This window comes from Taudactylus pleione, unplaced genomic scaffold, assembly GCF_031769625.1.
Source record: "Taudactylus pleione unplaced genomic scaffold, aTauple2 ptg001636l, whole genome shotgun sequence".
NCBI lineage: Eukaryota > Metazoa > Chordata > Amphibia > Anura > Myobatrachidae > Taudactylus > Taudactylus pleione.
Window position 1 is genome coordinate 162,060 of NW_028286033.1, and position 18,106 is coordinate 180,165.

General features: G+C 51.5%; 1 pseudogene; it reads left to right on the forward strand.

Annotated features, from left to right (window-relative positions):
• The window catches only part of LOC148442049 (uncharacterized), a 44,187-nt pseudogene that overhangs the window by 3,258 nt on the left and 22,823 nt on the right, over positions 1 to 18,106 (forward strand).

Consider the following 18,106-nt stretch of genomic DNA (forward strand, 5'->3'; position numbering starts at 1 on the left):
ACTCTCTGCCCCTCTATTGCACCAGAAGAGCATAACCCCACTCTCAGCACCTCTAGGACACCAACATAGCATACCCCACTCTCAGCACCTCTAGGACACAAGAAGAGCGTACCCCCACTCTCAGCACCTCTTGGACACAAGAAGAGCATGTCCCCACTCTCATAACCTCTAGGACACCAGAAGAACATACCTGAACTCTCAGCACCTCTAGGACACCAGTAGAGCGTACTCACAATCTCAGCACCTGTAGGACACCAGAAGAGTGTACCCCCACTCTCAGCACCACTAGGACACCAGAAGAGCGTTCCCCCACTCTCAGCACCTCTAGGACACCAAATGAGCACACCCCCACTCTCAGCACCTCTAGGACATCAGAAGAGCATGTCCCCACTTTCATAACCTCTAGCACACCAGTTGAACATACCCGCACTCTCAGCTTCTCTAGGACACCAGTTGAGAATACCCCCACTACCAACACCTCTAGGACACCAGAATAGCGTAATCCCACTCTCAGCACCTCTAGGACAACAGAAGAGCGTGCCCCACTCTCAGCACCTCTAGGACACCAGAAGAGCATACCCCACTCTCAGCTCCTCTAGGACACCAGTTGAGCATACCCCCACTATCAACACCTCTAGGACACCAAATTAGCATATCCCACTCTCAGCACCTCTAGGATACCAAATGAGCATACCCCACTCTCTGCACTTCTAGGACACCAGAAGAGCATACCCGCACTCTCAGCACCCCTAGGACACCAGAAGAGCATACCCCACTCTCGGCAACTCTAGGACACCAGAAGAGCATACCCCACTCTCAGCACCTCTCGGACACCAGAAGAGCATACCCCACTCTCAGCAACTCTAGGACACCAGAAGAGCGTACCCCCACTCTCAGCACCTCTAGGACAAAAAATGAGCATACCCCACTCTCAGCCCCTCTAGGGCACCAGAACAGCATAACCCCACTCTCAACACCTCTAGGACACCAGAAGAGAATACCCCACTCTCAGCAGCTCTACAACACCAGAAGAACATACCCGCACTCTCAGCACTTCTAGGACACCAGTATAGCGTACTCACACTGTCATCACCTGTAGGACACCAAAAGAGTGTACCCCCACTCTCAGCACCTCTAGGACACCAGAAGAGCGTACCCCTACTCTCAGCACCTCTAGGACATAAAATGAGCATACCCCACTCTCTGCCCCTCTAGGGCACCAGAAGAGCATAACCCCACTCTCAGCACCTCTAGGACACCAACATAGCATACCCCACTCTCAGCACCTCTAGGACACAAGAAGAGCGTACCCCCACTCTCAGCACCTCTTGGACACCAGAAGAGCATGTCCCCACTCTCATAACCTCTAGGACACCAGAAGAACATACCTGAACTCTCAGCACCTCTACGACATCAGAAGAGTGTACCCCACTCTCAGCACCTCTAGGACACCAGAAGAGCATACCCCACTCTCAGCCCCTCAAATACACCAGAAGAGCGTACCCCCACTCTCAGCACCTCTAGGACACCAGAAGAGCATACCCCACTCTCAGCACCTCTAGGACATAGAAGAGCGTACTCACACTCTCAGCACCTCTAGGACACCAGAAGAGCGTACCCCCACTCTCAGCACCTCTAGGACACCAGGTGAGCATACCCCCACTCTCAGCACCTCTAGAACACCAAAGAGGCATACCCCACTCTCAGCCCCTCTTGGACACCAGAAGAGCATAACCCCACTCTCAACATCTCTATGACACCAGAAGAGAATACCCCACTCTCAGCACCTCTAGAACACCAGAAGAACATAGCCGCACTCTCAGCACTTCTAGGACACCAGTATAGCGTACTCACACTCTCATCACCTGTAGGACACCAAAAGAGAGTACCCCCACTCTCAGCACCTCTAGGACAGCAGAAGAGCGTACCCCTACTCTCAGCACCTCTAGGACACCAAATGAGCATACCCCACTCTCAGCCCCTCTAGGGCACCAGAAGAGCATAACCCCACTCTCAGCACCTCTAGGACACCAGAAGAGCGTACTCACACTCTCAGCATCTCTAGGACACCAGAAGAGCGTACTCACACTCTCAGTACCTGTAGGACACCAGAAGAGTGTACCCCCACTCTCAGCACCTCTAGGATACCAATATAGCATACCCAACTCTCAGCACCTCTAGGACACGAGAAGAGCATACTCCCACTCTCAGCACCTCTTGGACACCAGAAGAGCATGTCCCTACTCTCATAACCTCTAGGACAACAGAAGAACATACCCGAACTCTCAGCACCTCTATGACATCAGAAGAGTGTACCCCCACTCTCAGCACCTCTAGGACACCAGAAGAGCATACCCCACTCTCAGCCCTTCAAATACACCAGAAGAGCATACCCCCACTCTCAGCACCTCTAGGACACCAGAAGAGCATACCCCACTCTCAGCACCTCTAGGACATAGAAGAGCGTACTCACACTCTCAGCACCTCTAGGACACCAGAAGAGCGTACCCCCACTCTCAGCACCTCCATGACACCAGGTGAGCATACCCCCACTCTCAGCACCTCTGGAACACCAAATAAGCATACCCCACTCTCAGCCCCTCTAGGGCACCAGAAGAGCATGACCCCACTCTCAGCCCCTCTAGGACACCAGAAGAGAATACCCCTCTCTCAGCACCTCTAGGACACCAGAAGAACATGCTCACACTCTCAGCACCTCTAGGACACCAGAAGAGCGTATTCACACTCTCAGCACCTCTAGGACACCAGAAGAGCGTAACCCCACTCTCAGCACCTCTAGGACACCAGGTGAGCATACCCCCACTCTCAGCACCTCTAGGACACCAGAAGAGCGTACCCCCAGTCTCAGCAACTCTAGGACACCAGAAGAGTGTACCCCCACTCTCAGCACCTCTAGGACACCAGAAGACCGTACCCAACTCTCAGCAACTCTTGGACACCAGAAGAGCATACCCCCATTCTCAGCACCTCTAGGATACCAGAAGAGCGTACCCGCACTCGTAGCTCCTCTAGGACACCAGGTGAGCGTACCCCAACTCTCAGCACCTCTAGGACATCAGAAGAGCATGTCCCCACTCATAACCGCTAGGACACTAGAAGAACATACCCGCACTCTCAGCTCCTCTAGGATACCAGGTCAGCCTACCCCCACTATCAGCACCTCTAGGACAACAGAAGAGCGTACCCCCACTCTCAGCACCTCTAGGACACCAAATGAGCATATCCCACTCTCAGCACCTCTGGACACCAGGCGAGAGTAATCACACACTCAGCGCCTCTAGGACACCAGAAGAACATACCCGCACTCTCAGCACCTCTAGGACACCAGAAGAGCGTACCCACACTCTCAGCACCTGTAGGACACCAGAAGAGTGTACCCCCACTCTCAACACCTCTAGGACATCAGAAAAGTGTACCCCCCCTCTCTGCACCTCTGGACACCAGGCGAGAGTAATCACACACTCAGCGCCTCTAGGACACCAGAAGAACATACCCGCACTCTCAGCACCTCTAGGACACCAGAAGAGAATACCCCCACTCTCAGCACCGCTAGGACACCAGAACAGCATATCCCCACTCTCATAACCTCTAGGACACCAGAAGAACATACCCGCACTCTCAGCTCCTCTAGGACACCAGATGAGCATACCCCCACTCTCAGCACCTTTAGGACACCAGAAGAGAATACCCCACTCTCAGCACCACTAGGACACCAGAAGAACATACCCACACTCTCAGCACCTCTAGGACACCAAATGAGCATATCCCACTCTCAGCACCTCTAGGATACCAAATGAGCATACCCCACTCTCAGCGCCTCTAGGACACCAGAAGAGCATACCCCACTCTCAGCACCTCTAGGACACCAGAAGAGCATACTCACACTATCAGCACCACTAGGACACGACAAGAGTGTACCCCCACTCTCAGCACCTCTAGGACACCAGGTGAGCATACCCCCACTCTCAGCACCTCTAGGACACCAAATGAGCACACCCCCACTCTCAGCACCTCTAGGACATCAGAAGAGCATGTCCCCACTTTCATAACCTCTAGCACACCAGTTAAACACACCCGCACTCTCAGCTTCTCTAGGACACCAGTTGAGCATACCCCCACTATCAACACCTCTAGGACACCAAATTAGCATATCCCACTCTCAGCACCTCTAGGATACCAAATGAGCATACCCCACTCTCTGCACCTCTAGGACACCATAAGAGCATACCCGCACTCTCAGCACCCCTAGGACACCAGAAGAGCATACCCCACTCTCGGCAACTCTAGGACACCAGAAGAGCATACCCCACTCTCAGCACCTCTCGGACACCAGAAGAGCATACCCCACTCTCAGCAACTCTAGGACACCAGAAGAATGTACCCCCACTCTCAGCACCTCAAGTACACCAGAAGAGCATACCCCACTCTCAGCACCTCTCGAACACCAGAAGAGCATACCCCACTCTCAGCTCCTCTAGGATACCAGAAGAGCGTACCCCGAGTCTCAGCAACTCTAGGACACCAGAAGAGCGTACCCCCACTCTCAGCACCTCTAGGACACCAGAAGAGCGTACCCCCACTCTCAGCAACTCTAGGACACCAGAAGAGCGTACCCCACTCTCAGCAACTCTAGGACACCAGAAGAGCATATCCCCATTCTTAGCACCTCTAGGACACCAGGTGAGCATACCCCCACTCTCAGCACCTCTAGCACACCAGAAGAGCATACCCGCACTTGTAGCTCCTCTAGGATACCTGGTGAGTGTACCCCAACTCTCAGCACCTCTAGGACATCAGAAGAGCATGACCCCACTCTCATATCCTCTAGGACACCAGTTGAGCAAACCCCCACTATCAACACCTCTAGGACAACAGAATAGCGTAATCCCACTCTCATCACCACTAGGACAACAGTAGAGCATACCCCCACTCTCAGCACCTCTAGGACACCAGAAGAGCATACCCCACTCTCAGCTCCTCTAGGACACCAGAAGAGCATGTCCCCACTCTCAAAACCTCTAGGACTCCAGAAGAGTGTACCCCCACTCTCAGCACCTCTAGGACACCAAATGAGCATACCCCACTCTCAGCACCTCTAGGACACCAGAAGAGTATACCCGCGCTCTCACTACCCCTAGGACACCAGAAGAGGATAACCCAATCTCAGCACCACTAGGACACCAGAAGAGCGTACCCACACTCTCAGCTACTCTAGGATACCAGAAGAGCGTACCCCCAGTCTCAGCAACTCTAGGACACCAGAAGAGCGTACCACCACTCTCAGCACCTCTAGGACACCAGAAGAGCGTACCCACACTCTCAGCTACTCTAGGATACCAGAAGAGCGTACCCCCATTCTCAGCACCTCTAGGACACCAGGTGAGCATACCCCCACTCTCAGCATCTCTAGCACACCAGAAGAGCGTACCCCCTCTCTCATCACCTCTAGGATACCAGAAGAGCGTACCCGCACTCGTAGCTCCTCTAGGACACCAGGTGAACGTACCCCAACTCTCAGCACCTCTAGCACATCAGAAGGATATGACCCCACTCTCATATCCTCTAGGACACCAGTTGAGCATACCCCCACTATCAACACCTCTAGGACACCAGAATAGCGTAATCCCACTCTCATCACCTCTAGGACAACAGAAGAGCGTACCCCCACTCTCAGCACCTCTAGGACACCAGAAGAGCATACCCCACTCTCAGCTCCTCTAGGACACCAGAAGAGCATGTCCCCACTCTCATAACCTCTAGGACACCAGAAGAGCGTACCCCCACTCTCAGCTCCTCTAGGACACCAAATGAGCATATCCCACTCTCAGCACCTCTAGGATACCAAATGAGCGTACCCCCACTCTCATCACCTATAGGACACCAGAAGAGCATACCCCACTCTCAGCTCCTCTAGGACACCAGGTGAGCATACCCCACTCTCAGCACCTCTAGTACACCAGAAGAGCATACCCGCACTCTCAGCACCTCTAGGACACCAGAAGAGCATACCCCACTCTCAGCACCTCTAGGACACCAGAAGAGCGTACCCACACTCTCAGCTACTCTAGGACACCAGAAGAGAGTACCCCCAGTCTCAGCAACTCTAGGACACCAGAAGAGCGTACCCCCACTCTCAGCACCTCTAGGACACCAGAAGAGCATACCCGTCTCAGCAACTCTAGGACACCAGTAGAGTGTACCCCCACTCTCAGCATCTCTAGGACACCAGGTGAGCGTACCCCCATTCTCATCACCTCTAGGACACCTGGTGAGCGTACCCCCATTCTCAGCACCTCTAGGACACCAGGTGAGCATACCCCCACTCTCAGCACCTCTAGGACACCAGAAGAGCATACCCCACTCTCAGCACCTCTAGGACACCAGAAGAACATACCTGCACTCTCAGCTCCTCTAGGACACCAGGTGAGCATACACCCACTATCAGCACCTCTAGGACACCAGAAGAGCGTACCCCCTCTCTCAGCACCTCTATGACAACATAAGAGTGTACCCCCACTCTCAGCACCTCTAGGACAACAGAAGAGTGTACCGCCACTCTCAGCTCCTCTAGGACACCAGGTGATCATACCCCCACTATCAGCACCTCTAGGACACCAGAAGAGTTTACCCCCACTCTCAGCACCTCTAGGACACCTGAAGAGCATACCCCACTCTTGGCACCTCTAGGACAACAGAAGAGTGTACCCCCACTCTCAGCACCTCTAGGACAACAGAAGAGCATACCTCACTCTCAGCACCTCTAGGACACCAGGTGAGCAAACCCCCACTCTCAGCACCTCTAGAACACCAAATGAGCATACCCCTCTCTCAGCCCCTCTAGGACACCAGAAAAGAATACCCCTCTCTCAGCCCCTCTAGAGCACCAGAAGAACATACCCGCACTCTCAGCACCTCTAGGACACCAGAAGAGCGTACTCACACTCTCAGCACCTGTAGGACACCAGAAGAGTGTACCCTCACTCTCAGCACCTCTAGGACACCAGAAGAGCGTACCCCCACTCTCAGCACCTCTAGGACACCAGGTGAGCATACCCCCACTATCAGCACCTCTAGGACACCAGAAGAGAATACCCCCACTCTCAGCACCTCTAGGACACCAGAACAGCATATCCCCACTCTCATAACCTCTAGGACACCAGAAGAACATACCCGCACTCTCAGCTCCTCTAGGACACCAGATGAGCATACCCCCACTCTCAGCACCTTTAGGACACCAGAAGAGAATACCCCACTCTCAGCACCACTAGGACACCAGAAGAACATACCCACACTCTCAGCACCTCTAGGACACCAGAAGAGCGTACCCACACTCTCAGCACCTGTAGGACACCAGAAGAGTGTACCCCCACTCTCAACACCTCTAGGACATCAGAAAAGTGTACCCCCCCTCTCTGCACCTCTGGACACCAGGCGAGAGTAATCACACACTCAGCGCCTCTAGGACACCAGAAGAACATACCCGCACTCTCAGCACCTCTAGGACACCAGAAGAGCGTACTCACACTCTCAGCACCTCTAGGACACCAGAAGTGTGTACCCCCACTCTCAGCTCCTCTAGGACACCAGAAGAGCATGTCCCCACTCTCATAACCTCTAGGACACCAGAAGAACATACCCGCACTCTCAGCTCCTCTAGGTCACCAGATGAGCATTCCCCAACTCTCAGCACCTCTAGGACACCAGAAGAGCGTACCCCCACTCTCAGCATCTCTAGGACACCAGAAGAGCATGCCCCACTCTCACCAACTCTAGGACACCAGGTGAGCGTAACCGCACTCTCAGCACCTCTGGGTCCCTAGAGGCCCAAAGTAGAATGCCTCTGCATAGTCACCTGTCATAGGTATTGAGAGCAGGCAGACGGGACCCACCTTTAGCTGCAGCGCAGGAAATGGTGATGAGTAGGAGGATGAGGAATGACATGTTGGATGGATGCACAGTGACTGCAGTAACCAGCTCCGTCTATGCCGCCGTTAGCAGATGGGGCAGAGGTCATGTTTATCAGCTGGTTAATATTAGAATGTTGGGAGATGGCAGAACATTTTTGTTTGTACAGCACAGAGTTGAGCACATGTAACACACCTACACCACACACATGTGCCCCACTGCTCATAAATGACCTTTGTATTATTATTATTATTATCATCCTTTATTTATATGGCACCACAAGTGTTCCGCAGCGCCTTACACAGTACAAATAATTGAACAAGCAACAAGTGACTTTAAATAAATAAGCAACCAGGTGTTAGGTGCCCGAGTGTGGAGTTAATAACAGTACAGTATAAGTAAGGAGAAGCACAAGAGGGCCCTGCTCATGAGAGCCTACATTCTAATGAGGAGGGGCAGACAGACAAGGGTGACACAGATGGGGTAGACGGGAGGAAGAAGCATGTACCTATGGGTTAGAATGAGAGCTGAAAGGCCTGAATGAAGTAGTGGGTCTTGAGTGCCTGTTTGAAGATTTGTAGAGAGGGGGAGAGTTCCAAAGGTGGGGAGCAGCACAGGCAAAGTCTTGGAGACGGGAGTGGGAGGAAGTAATCTTTGGCATGAGAGGCGGCATTTGTTGGACGTAGAGGATGGACAGGAGAGTGAAGGGAGATGAGATCAGAGATGTAAAAGGGAGAGGAGTGTGTGAGGGCTTTGTAAATGAATGTGAGAACCTTGAATTGGGTTCTGAAGGGGAAGGGGAGCCAGTGTAGGGCTTGTAAGAGAGGGGAGGCAGATATACAGCATTTGGAGAGAAAGATGAGCCGAGCAGCAGCATTGAGGACAGATTGGAGAGGAGAGAGGTGGGAGTTGGGGAGGCCAGATAGCAGGAAGTTACAGGAGATGACAGTGAGTGTATGAGGGTTTTAGTAGAATCCTGGGTAAGAAAGGGTCTGATCCTGGAAATATTTTTGAGTTGTCAATGACAGGACTGCGAGAAATTCTGGATATGTGGTTTGAATGAGAGGGAGGAGTCCAGGATAACTCCAAGACAGCGCACTTTGGGGCTAGAGGAGATAGTTGTGCCATCAATAGATAATGAAATTGTGGGAAGTGAGATTACTGTATGTGGGAGGGTGGGAATATGATCATCTCAGTCTTAGACATGTTAAGTGTAAAAAATCACTGGGACATCTAGGACAAGATTGCAGAGAGATAGTTGGAGATACGAGTAAGTAGAGAGGGGGAGAGGTCAGGGGAGGAGAGGTAGATCTGAGTATCATCAGCATAGAGATGATATTGGAGCCCAAAAGAGCTGATAAGCTCAACTAAAGAGGACATATAGAGGGAAAATAGGAGAGGTCCAAGAACAGAACCTTGGGGAACACCTATTGTAAGAGGCTGTGAGGAGTCATGAGAGGAGACAGAGAAGGATCGGTCATAGAGGTAGGAGGACAGCCAGGAGAGGGCAGTGTCATGTAGAGTGGGAGTGAAGAATTTGCAGCAGGAGAGGGTGGTCCACAGTGTCAAAAGCAGCAGAAAGGTCAAGGAGAATGAGCAGAGACTAGTGGTCTTTGGATTTGGCAGCAAGGAGGTCATTGCTGACTTTCGTGAGGGCAGTTTCTGTGGAGTGGAGAGAACGGAAGCCAGATTGAAGTGAGTCAAGGAGGGAGTGGGAGGAAAGAAAGGTGGTAAGGTGTTTGTAAACAATACACTCAAGGAGCTTGGAAGCAAAAGGGAGGAGAGAGATGGGTCGGTAGTTGGAGAGGGAGTTAGGATCAAGGGTAGGTTTTTTAAGAATGGGGGAGACAAGAGCATGTTTGAAAGCAGAAGGGACAGTGCCTGATAGGGAGAGATTGAGGTGGGCAAGATAGGAACAGGCAGAGGGAGAAAGGTACCTGAGAAGACGGGTATGGATAGGGTAAATGGGGGAAGTGGAAGTGGGGGAAGACTGGATAATTGCTATGACTCTCTCTCCAGATACAGGGGAGAAGGATGTCAGAGTTGGTAAGATGGATTTGGAGGGGTGGTCTGGGAAATAAGGGGGTGGGGTGCTGAGGATCTGGTGGGATATGATGTCCTGACATATGGAGTCAATTTTAGATTTAAAGTAGGTGGCAAAGTCAGAAGCAGAGAGCGAAGAGGGGAGGTGAGGAGGGGGTGGGCAGAGGAGGGAGTTGAAAGTGGAAAAGAGATGCCAGGGGTCAGGGGTTTGAGAACTGGGAGGAGATGAGATGCTTGAAATATGACTGTTTAGAGAGGGAAAGGGCAGCACTGTAGGATGACAGCATACATTTAAAACGGAGAAAATCTGCCTTAGAGCGTGATCTTCTCCACTGACACTCGGCGGTTCGTGAACACTTTTGCAGGTATCTGGTGCATTTGGAATGTCAGGGTTGAGGAGTAGATCTGCGAGTGTGAGTAGTGATTGCCGGAGCAACAGAGGGCCTGATTCAGAGCCGGACGCTATTTGCGCTCGCTCGTTCAGAAAAAGGGGCTGGATATTTAAAGAGAGTGTTCGCTCTTTGTGGTCTGTTGACGCCTCTATGTCTGAACGAGCGAACGAAACATGCGCTCGCTATTTTTTTAAAAACGCCCCCTGGCCGCTCGCATCCCACGTCATCTCCGCTATTTATTTGATTAATCAAGTACATCGAAAGGCGTATGAACTGCTCACAGTGCTTGTGGTTGGATTTTCCTACCGCAATCATGCGAGAAGTTCAGGCTAAGAAACAACCAAGTGACGTGGTAGATGACGCTGCTTTGTTAATTATGCACACCCTTAAAACGCCCGTTTTGACCGTTTGGCATGCCTGTGTTCGGATCTCCACTCCCCGTTTTCAAGCACCTTCCCCTGTTACCACCCACAAACGCTTCATTCTGTCAATCAAATTAGCATGCAATCGCTATTTAGCGAGCACACAATTTCCGACCGCAATGACTGGTTCGCGCATGCGTATTACAACCCATACGCATGCGCAGTTGTGCGAACATCGCTCGGAGCGAACAAGCGGACGCTTACGAGCGGCTCTGAATCAGGCCCAGAGTCCAGAGCAGAAGTAAGGGAGGCATTGTATAGGGAAGCAGCTTGTTCAGGGCAGGAGATAGAGGGCCTGACTCAGAGCCGGACGCTCTGACCACAGCATTCGCTCTGAATCAGGGCCCTCCTACATGGAAATGGATATGTGTCAACATGTGACGATTTGAAAATGGTAAGGATATGAGGCTCTAGGTATAGGGAAGAGCCATGAAGTAATGAGGCTGGAGATGTAGGGAGGAACGGTGAGGTAATAAGGCTGGAGATGTAGGGAAGAATGGTGACGGAATGAGGCTCGAGGTGTAGGGAAGTATGGTGAGGTAATGAGGCTATATATTTAGGGAGGAACAGTGAGGTAATGAGGCTGGAGATGTAGGAAAGAGCGGTGAGGTAATGAGGCTGGAGATGTAGGAAAGAGCGGAGAGGTAATGAGGCTGGAGATGTAGGAAAGAGCGGTGAGGTAATGAGGCTGGAGGTGTAGGGAGGAGTAGAGAGGTAATGAGGCTGGAGATGTAGGGAGGAGTAGAGAGGTAATAAGGCTGGAGATGTAGGGAGGAGCAGTGAGGTAATGAGGCTGGAGGTGTAGGGAGGAGTAGAGAGGTAATGAGGCTGGAGATGTAGGGAGGAGTAGAGAGGTAATGAGGCTGGAGATGTAGGGAGGAGCAGTGAGGTAATGAGGCTGGAGATGTAGGGAGGAGCAGTGAGGTAATGAGGCTGGAGATGTAGGGAGGAGCAGTGAGGTAATGAGGTTGGAGATGTAGGGAGGAGCAGTGAGGTCATGAGGTTGGAGATGTAGGGAGGAGCGGTGAGGTAATGAGGCTGGAGATGTAGGGAGGAGTAGAGAGGTAATGAGACTGGAGATGTAGGAAGGAGCGGTGAGGTAATGAGGCTGGAGATGTAGGAAGGAGCAGTGAGGTAATGAGGCTGGAGATGTAGGGAGGAGCAGTGAGGTAATGAGGCTGGAGATGTAGGGAGGAGCAGTGAGGTAATGAGGTTGGAGATGTAGGGAGGAGCGGTGAGGTAATGAGGTTGGAGATGTAGGGAGGAGCGGTGAGGTAATGAGGCTGGAGATGTAGGGAGGAGTAGAGTGGTAATGAGGCTGGAGATGTAGGGAGGAGCGGTGAGGTAATGAGGATGGAGATGTAGGGAAGAATGGTGAGGGAATGACGCTCGAGGTATAGGGAAGTATGGTGAGGTAATGAGGCTATATATTTAGGGAGGAACAGTGAGGTAATGAGGCTGGAGATGTAGGAAAGAGAGGTGAGGTAATGAGGCTGGAGATGTAGGAAAGAGCGGAGAGGTAATGAGGCTGGAGATGTAGGAAAAAGCGGTGAGGTAATGAGGCTGGAGGTGTAGGGAGGAGTAGAGAGGTAATGAGGCTGGAGGTGTAGGGAGGAGTAGAGAGGTAATGAGGCTGGAGATGAAGGGAGGAGTAGAGAGGTAATGAGGCTGGAGATGTAGGGAGGAGCAGTGAGGTAATGAGGCTGGAGATGTAGGGAGGAGCAGTGAGGTAATGAGGCTGGAGATGTAGGGAGGAGCAGTGAGGTAATGAGGTTGGAGATGTAGGGAGGAGCAGTGAGGTAATGAGGTTGGAGATGTAGGGAGGAGCGGTGAGGTAATGAGGCTGGAGATGTAGGGAGGAGTAGAGAGGTAATGAGACTGGAGATGTAGGAAGGAGCAGTGAGGTAATGAGGCTGGAGATGTAGGAAGGAGCGGTAAGGTAATGAGGCTGGAGATGTACGGAGGAGCAGTGAGGTAATGAGGCTTGAGATGTAGGGAGGAGCAGTGAGGTAATGAGGTAGGAGATGTAGGGAGGAGCGGTGAGGTAATGAGGTTGGAGATGTAGGGAGGAGCGGTGAGGTAATGAGGCTGGAGATGTAGGGAGGAGTAGAGTGGTAATGAGGCTGGAGATGTAGGGAGGAGCAGTGAGGTAATGAGGCTGGAGATGTAGGAAGGAGCAGTGAGGTAATGAGGCTGGAGATGAAGGGAGGAGCAGTGAGGTTATGAGGCTGGAGATGTAGGGAAGAGCAGTGAGGTAATGAGGCTGTAGATGTAGGGAGGAGCAGTGAGGTAATGAGGCTGGAGATGTAGGGAGGAGCAGTGAGGTAATGAGGCTGGAGATGTAGGGAGGAGCAGTGAGGTAATGAGGCTGGAGATGTAGGGAGGAGCAGTGAGGTAATGAGGATGGAGATGTAGGGAGGAGCAGTGAGGTAATGAGGTTGGAGATGTAGGGAGGAGCAGTGAGGTAATGAGGCTGGAGATGTAGGGAGGAGAAGTGAGGTAATGAGGCTGGAGATGTAGGGAGGAACAGTGAGGTAATGATGCTGGAGATGTAGGAAAGAGCTGTGAGGTAATGAGGCTGGAGATGTAGGGAGGAGTAGAGAGGTAATGAGGCTGGAGATGTAGGGAGGAGCAGTGAGGTAATGAGGCTGGAGATGTAGGGAGGAGCAGTGAGGTAATGAAACTGGAGATGTAGGAAGGAGCAGTGAGGTAATGAGGTTGGAGATGTAGGGAAGAGCAGTGAGTTAATGAGGCTGGAGATGTAGGGAGGAGCAGTGAGTTAATGAGGCTGGAGATGTAGGGAGGAGCAGTGAGGTAATGAGGCTGGAGATGTAGGGAGGAGCAGTGGTAAGGTATTAAGGCTGGAGATGTAGGGAGGAGCAGGGAGGTTATGAGGCTGGAGATGTAGGGAAGAGCAGTGAGGTAATGAGGCTGGAGATGTAGGAGGGAGCAGTGAGGTAATGAGGCTGGAGATGTAGGGAGGAGCAGTGAGGTAATGAGGCTGGAGATGTAGGAAGGAGCAGTGGTGAGGTAATAAGGCTGGAGATGTAGGGAAGAGCAGTGAGGTAATGAGGCTGGAGATGTAGGGAGGAGCAGTGAGATAATGAGGCTGGAGATGTAGGGAGGAGCAGTGGTGAGGTAATAAGGCTGGAGATGTAGGGAAGAGCAGTGAGGTAATAAGGCTGGAGATGCAGGGAAGAGCAGTGAGGTAATGAGGCTGGAGATGTAGGGAGGAGCGGTGAGGTAATGATGCTGGAGATGTAGAGAGGAGCAGTGAGGTAATGAGGCTGGAGATGTAGGGAAGAGCAGTGAGGAAATGAGGCTGGAGATGTAGGGAAGAGCAGTGAGGTAATGAGGCTGGAGATGTACGGTGGATTGGTGAGATAATGAGGCTGGAGATGTAGGGATGAGTAGTGAGTTAATGAGCCTGGAGATGTAGGAAGGAGCAGTGAGGTAATGAGGCTGAAGATGTAAGGATGAGTAGAGAGGTAATGAGGCTGGAGATGTAGGGAGGAGCGGTGAGGAGATGAGGCTGTAGATGTATGGAGCAGCAGTGAGGTAATGAGGCTGGAGATGTGGGGAGGAGTAGATAGGTAATGAGGCCGGAGATGTAGGGAGGATCGGTGAGGTAATGAGGATGGAGATGTAGGGAAGAATGGTGAGGGAATGAGGCAGGAGATGTAGGGAGGATCGGTGAGGTAGTAAGGCTGGAGATGTAGGGAAGAATGGTGAGGGAATGAGGCTCGAGGTGTAGGGAAGGATGGTGAGGTAATGAGGCTGTAGATTTAGGGAGGAGCCATAAAGTAATGAGGCTGGAGATGTAGGGAACATCGGTGAAGTAATGAGGCTGGAGGTGTAGGGAGGATCGTTGAGGTAATGAGGCTGGAGATGTAAGGAAGAATGGTGAGGTGATGAGGCTGGAGATGTAGGGAGGAGCTGTGAGGTTATGAGGCTGGAGATGTAGGGAGGAGCGGTGAGCAGATGAGGCTGTAGATGTATGGAGGAGCAGGGAGGTAATAAGGCTGGAGATGTAGGGAGGAGCAGTGAGTTAATGAGGCTGGAAATGTAGGGAGGAGCAGTGGTGAGGTAATAAGGCTGGAGATGTAGGGAGGAGCAGAGAGGCAATGAGGCTGGTGATGTAGGAAGGAGCGGTGAGGAGATGAGGCTGTAGATGTATGGAGGAGCAGTGAGGTAATGAGGCTAGAGATGTAAGGAGGAGCAGTGGTGAGGTAATAAGGCTGGAGATGTAGGGAGGAGCAGAGAGGCAATGAGGTTGGAGATGTAGGAAGGAGCAGTGAGGAGATGAGGCTGTAGATGTATGGAGGAGCAGTGAGGTAATGAGGCTGAAGATGTAGGGAGGAGCAGAGAGGTAATGAGGCTGGAGATGTAGGGAGGTTCGGTGAGGTAATGAGGATGGAGATGTAGGGAAGAATGGTGAGGGAATGAGGCTGGAGGTGTAGGGAACAGCCATAAAAGTAATGAACCTGGATGTATAGGGAGGAGCAGTGAGGTAATGAGCCTGCAGATATAGGAAGGTGCATTGAGGTAATGAGGCTGGAGATGTAGGAAAGAGCAGTGAGGTAATAAGGCTGGAGATGTAGGGAGGAGCAGGGAGGTAATAAGGCTGGAGATGTAGGGAGGAGCAGTGGTGAGGTAATGAGGCTGGAGATGTAGGGAGGAGGAGTGAGGTAATGAGGCTGGAGATGTAGGGAGGAGCAGGGAGGTAATGAGTCTGGAGATGTAGGGAGGAGCAGTCAGGTAATGAGGCTGGAGATGTAGGGAGGAGTGGTGATGAAATCAGCCCTTGGATAGATGTTACCCTCTGTACCTGAGAGGTTAGTATTACTCGATCAGGACGATCATCCACGTATCCTTCAGCACGCCAGAACACCTGACTGTTCCAGAGAGCCTCTGTTTATCTGTCTGCACTTGACCGTGTGGAGTCCCGGGTCCTGTATATCTCCGGGGATGCCCGGAATCCACTACCATGATATACACGTCAGCTCAGATCGTGGACTCACCTGTTGAACGTGTGACTATGTGGGGAGAGCTCTCTGGCCATAACAGTGGCTACCATCAGACGGCTAAACCCGGACATTTGTATTCTTACCCTGCAACCGTGAGTTACTAGCCCAATCACGAGGCTGTTTTTCCAAGGGACTATTTTACTGTCGGTTATCCAGACGGCCTTGTGGCTATTGTGCAATAGCACTATTGACATTTGTTTCGATTCCTTGCAAAGGATACATTGTTACTACGCTATAGCAACTGTAACTGTTTATTCAGCTACAGGTGGAGACGTTATATTTATATATTTTCTCCTCCAAGGAACTACATTACCAGATATTGGACAGCTATACATAGTGTCATGTCACTTAGCCAATATTAGATATATCTGCAGATTTAGGATATTCGTTGGGGTTCATTGTATATTTATTTGTATATTTATTTGTGTTGCAATTATTGCTACTTGTAATTCATATATATGTGCCATTTGTATATCAAATATTAAATATTGTCATTATTTCCTAGCAGTGCAAGTCCAGTGTGTGTTTTTTGGTTGGTATTGTTTCTGTTACGGAACTTTCACAGTAGGTTTCATCTGGACTTGCAGCGCAGGGGAAATTAGTATTTATTTATTTGTTCCCTTTTTTGGGGGGAGTCATTAGTTAAGCACCGTGTTTTATATTAGTTTTCTTGATGATGAAATGAGGCTGGAGATGAAGGGAGGAGCGGTGAGGTAATGAGGCTGGAGATGTAGGGAGGAGCAGTGAGGTAATGAGGCTGGAGATGTAGGAAAGAGCGGTGAGGTAATGAGGCTGGAGATGTAGGGAGGAGCGGTGAGGTAATGAGGCTGGAGATGTAGGGAGGAGCAGTGAGGTAATGAGACTGGAGATGTAGGAAGGAGCAGTGAGGTAATGAGGCTGGAGATGTAGGGAGGAGCAGTGAGGTAATGAGGCTGGAGATGTAGGGAGGAGCAGTGAGGTAATGAGGCTGGAGATGTAGGAAGGAGCAGTGAGGTAATGAGGCTGGAGATGTAGGGAGGAGCAGTGAGGTAATGAGGCTGGAGATGTAGGAAGGATTAGTGAGGTAATGAGGCTGGAGAAGTAGGGAGGAGCAGTGAGGTAATGAGGCTAGAGATGTAGGGAGGAGCAGTGAGGTAATGAGGCTGGAGATGTAGGGAGCAGCAGTGAGGTAATGAGGCTGGAGATATAGGGAGGAGCAGTGAGGTAAAAAGGCTGGAGATGTAGGAAAGAGCGGAGAGTTAATGAGGCTGGAGATCTAGGGAGGAGCAGGGAGGTAATAAGGCTAGAGATGTAGGGAGGAGCAGGGAGGTAATGAGGCTGGAGATGTAGGGAAGAGCAGTGAGGTAATGAGGCTGGAGATGTAGAGAGGAGCAGTGAGTTAATAAGGCTGGAGATGTATGGAGGAGCAGTGGTGAGATAGTAAGGCTGGAGATGTAGGGAGGAGCAGGGAGGAAATGAGGCTGGAGATGTAGGAAGGAGCGGTGAGGTAATGAGGCTGGAGATGTAGGGATGAGCAGAGAGGTAATAAGGCTGGAGATGTAGGGAGGAGAGGTGAGGTTATGAGGCTGTAGATGTATGGAGGAGCAGTGATGTAATGAGGCTGGAGATGTAGGAAGGAGCAGTGAGGTAATGAGGCTGGAGATGTACGGAGGAGCAATGAGGTATTGAGGCTGGAGATGTAGGGAGGAGCAGTGAGGTAATGAGGCTGGAGATGTAGGGAAGAGCAGTGAGGTAATGAGGCTGGAGATGTAGGGAGGAGCAGTGAGGTAATGAGGCTGGAGATGTAGGGAGGAGCAGTGAGGTAATGAGGCTGGAGATGCAGGGAGGAGCAGTGAGGTAATGAGGCTGGAGATGTAGGGAGGAGCAGTGAGGTAATGAGGCTGGAGATGTAGGGAGGAGCAGTGAGGTAATGAGGTTGGAGATGTAGGGAGGAGTAGTGAGGTAATGAGGCTAGAGATGTAGGGAGGAGCAGTGAAGTAATGAGGCTGGAGATGTAGGAAGGAGCGGTGAAGTGATGAGGCTGGAGATGTAAGGGGGAGCGGTGAGTTAATGAGGCTGGAGATGTAGGGAGGAGCAGTGAGTTAATGAGGCTGGAGATGTAGGGAGGAGCAGTAAGGTAATGAGGCTGGAGATGTAGGAAGGAGCGGTGAGGTAATGAGGCTGGAGATGTAGGGGGGAACAGTGAGGTAATAAGTCTGGAGATGTAGGGAGGAGCAGGGAGGTAATGAGCCTGGAGATGTAGGGAGGAGCAGTGGTGAGGTAATAAGGCTGGAGATGTGGGGAGGAGCAGGGAGGT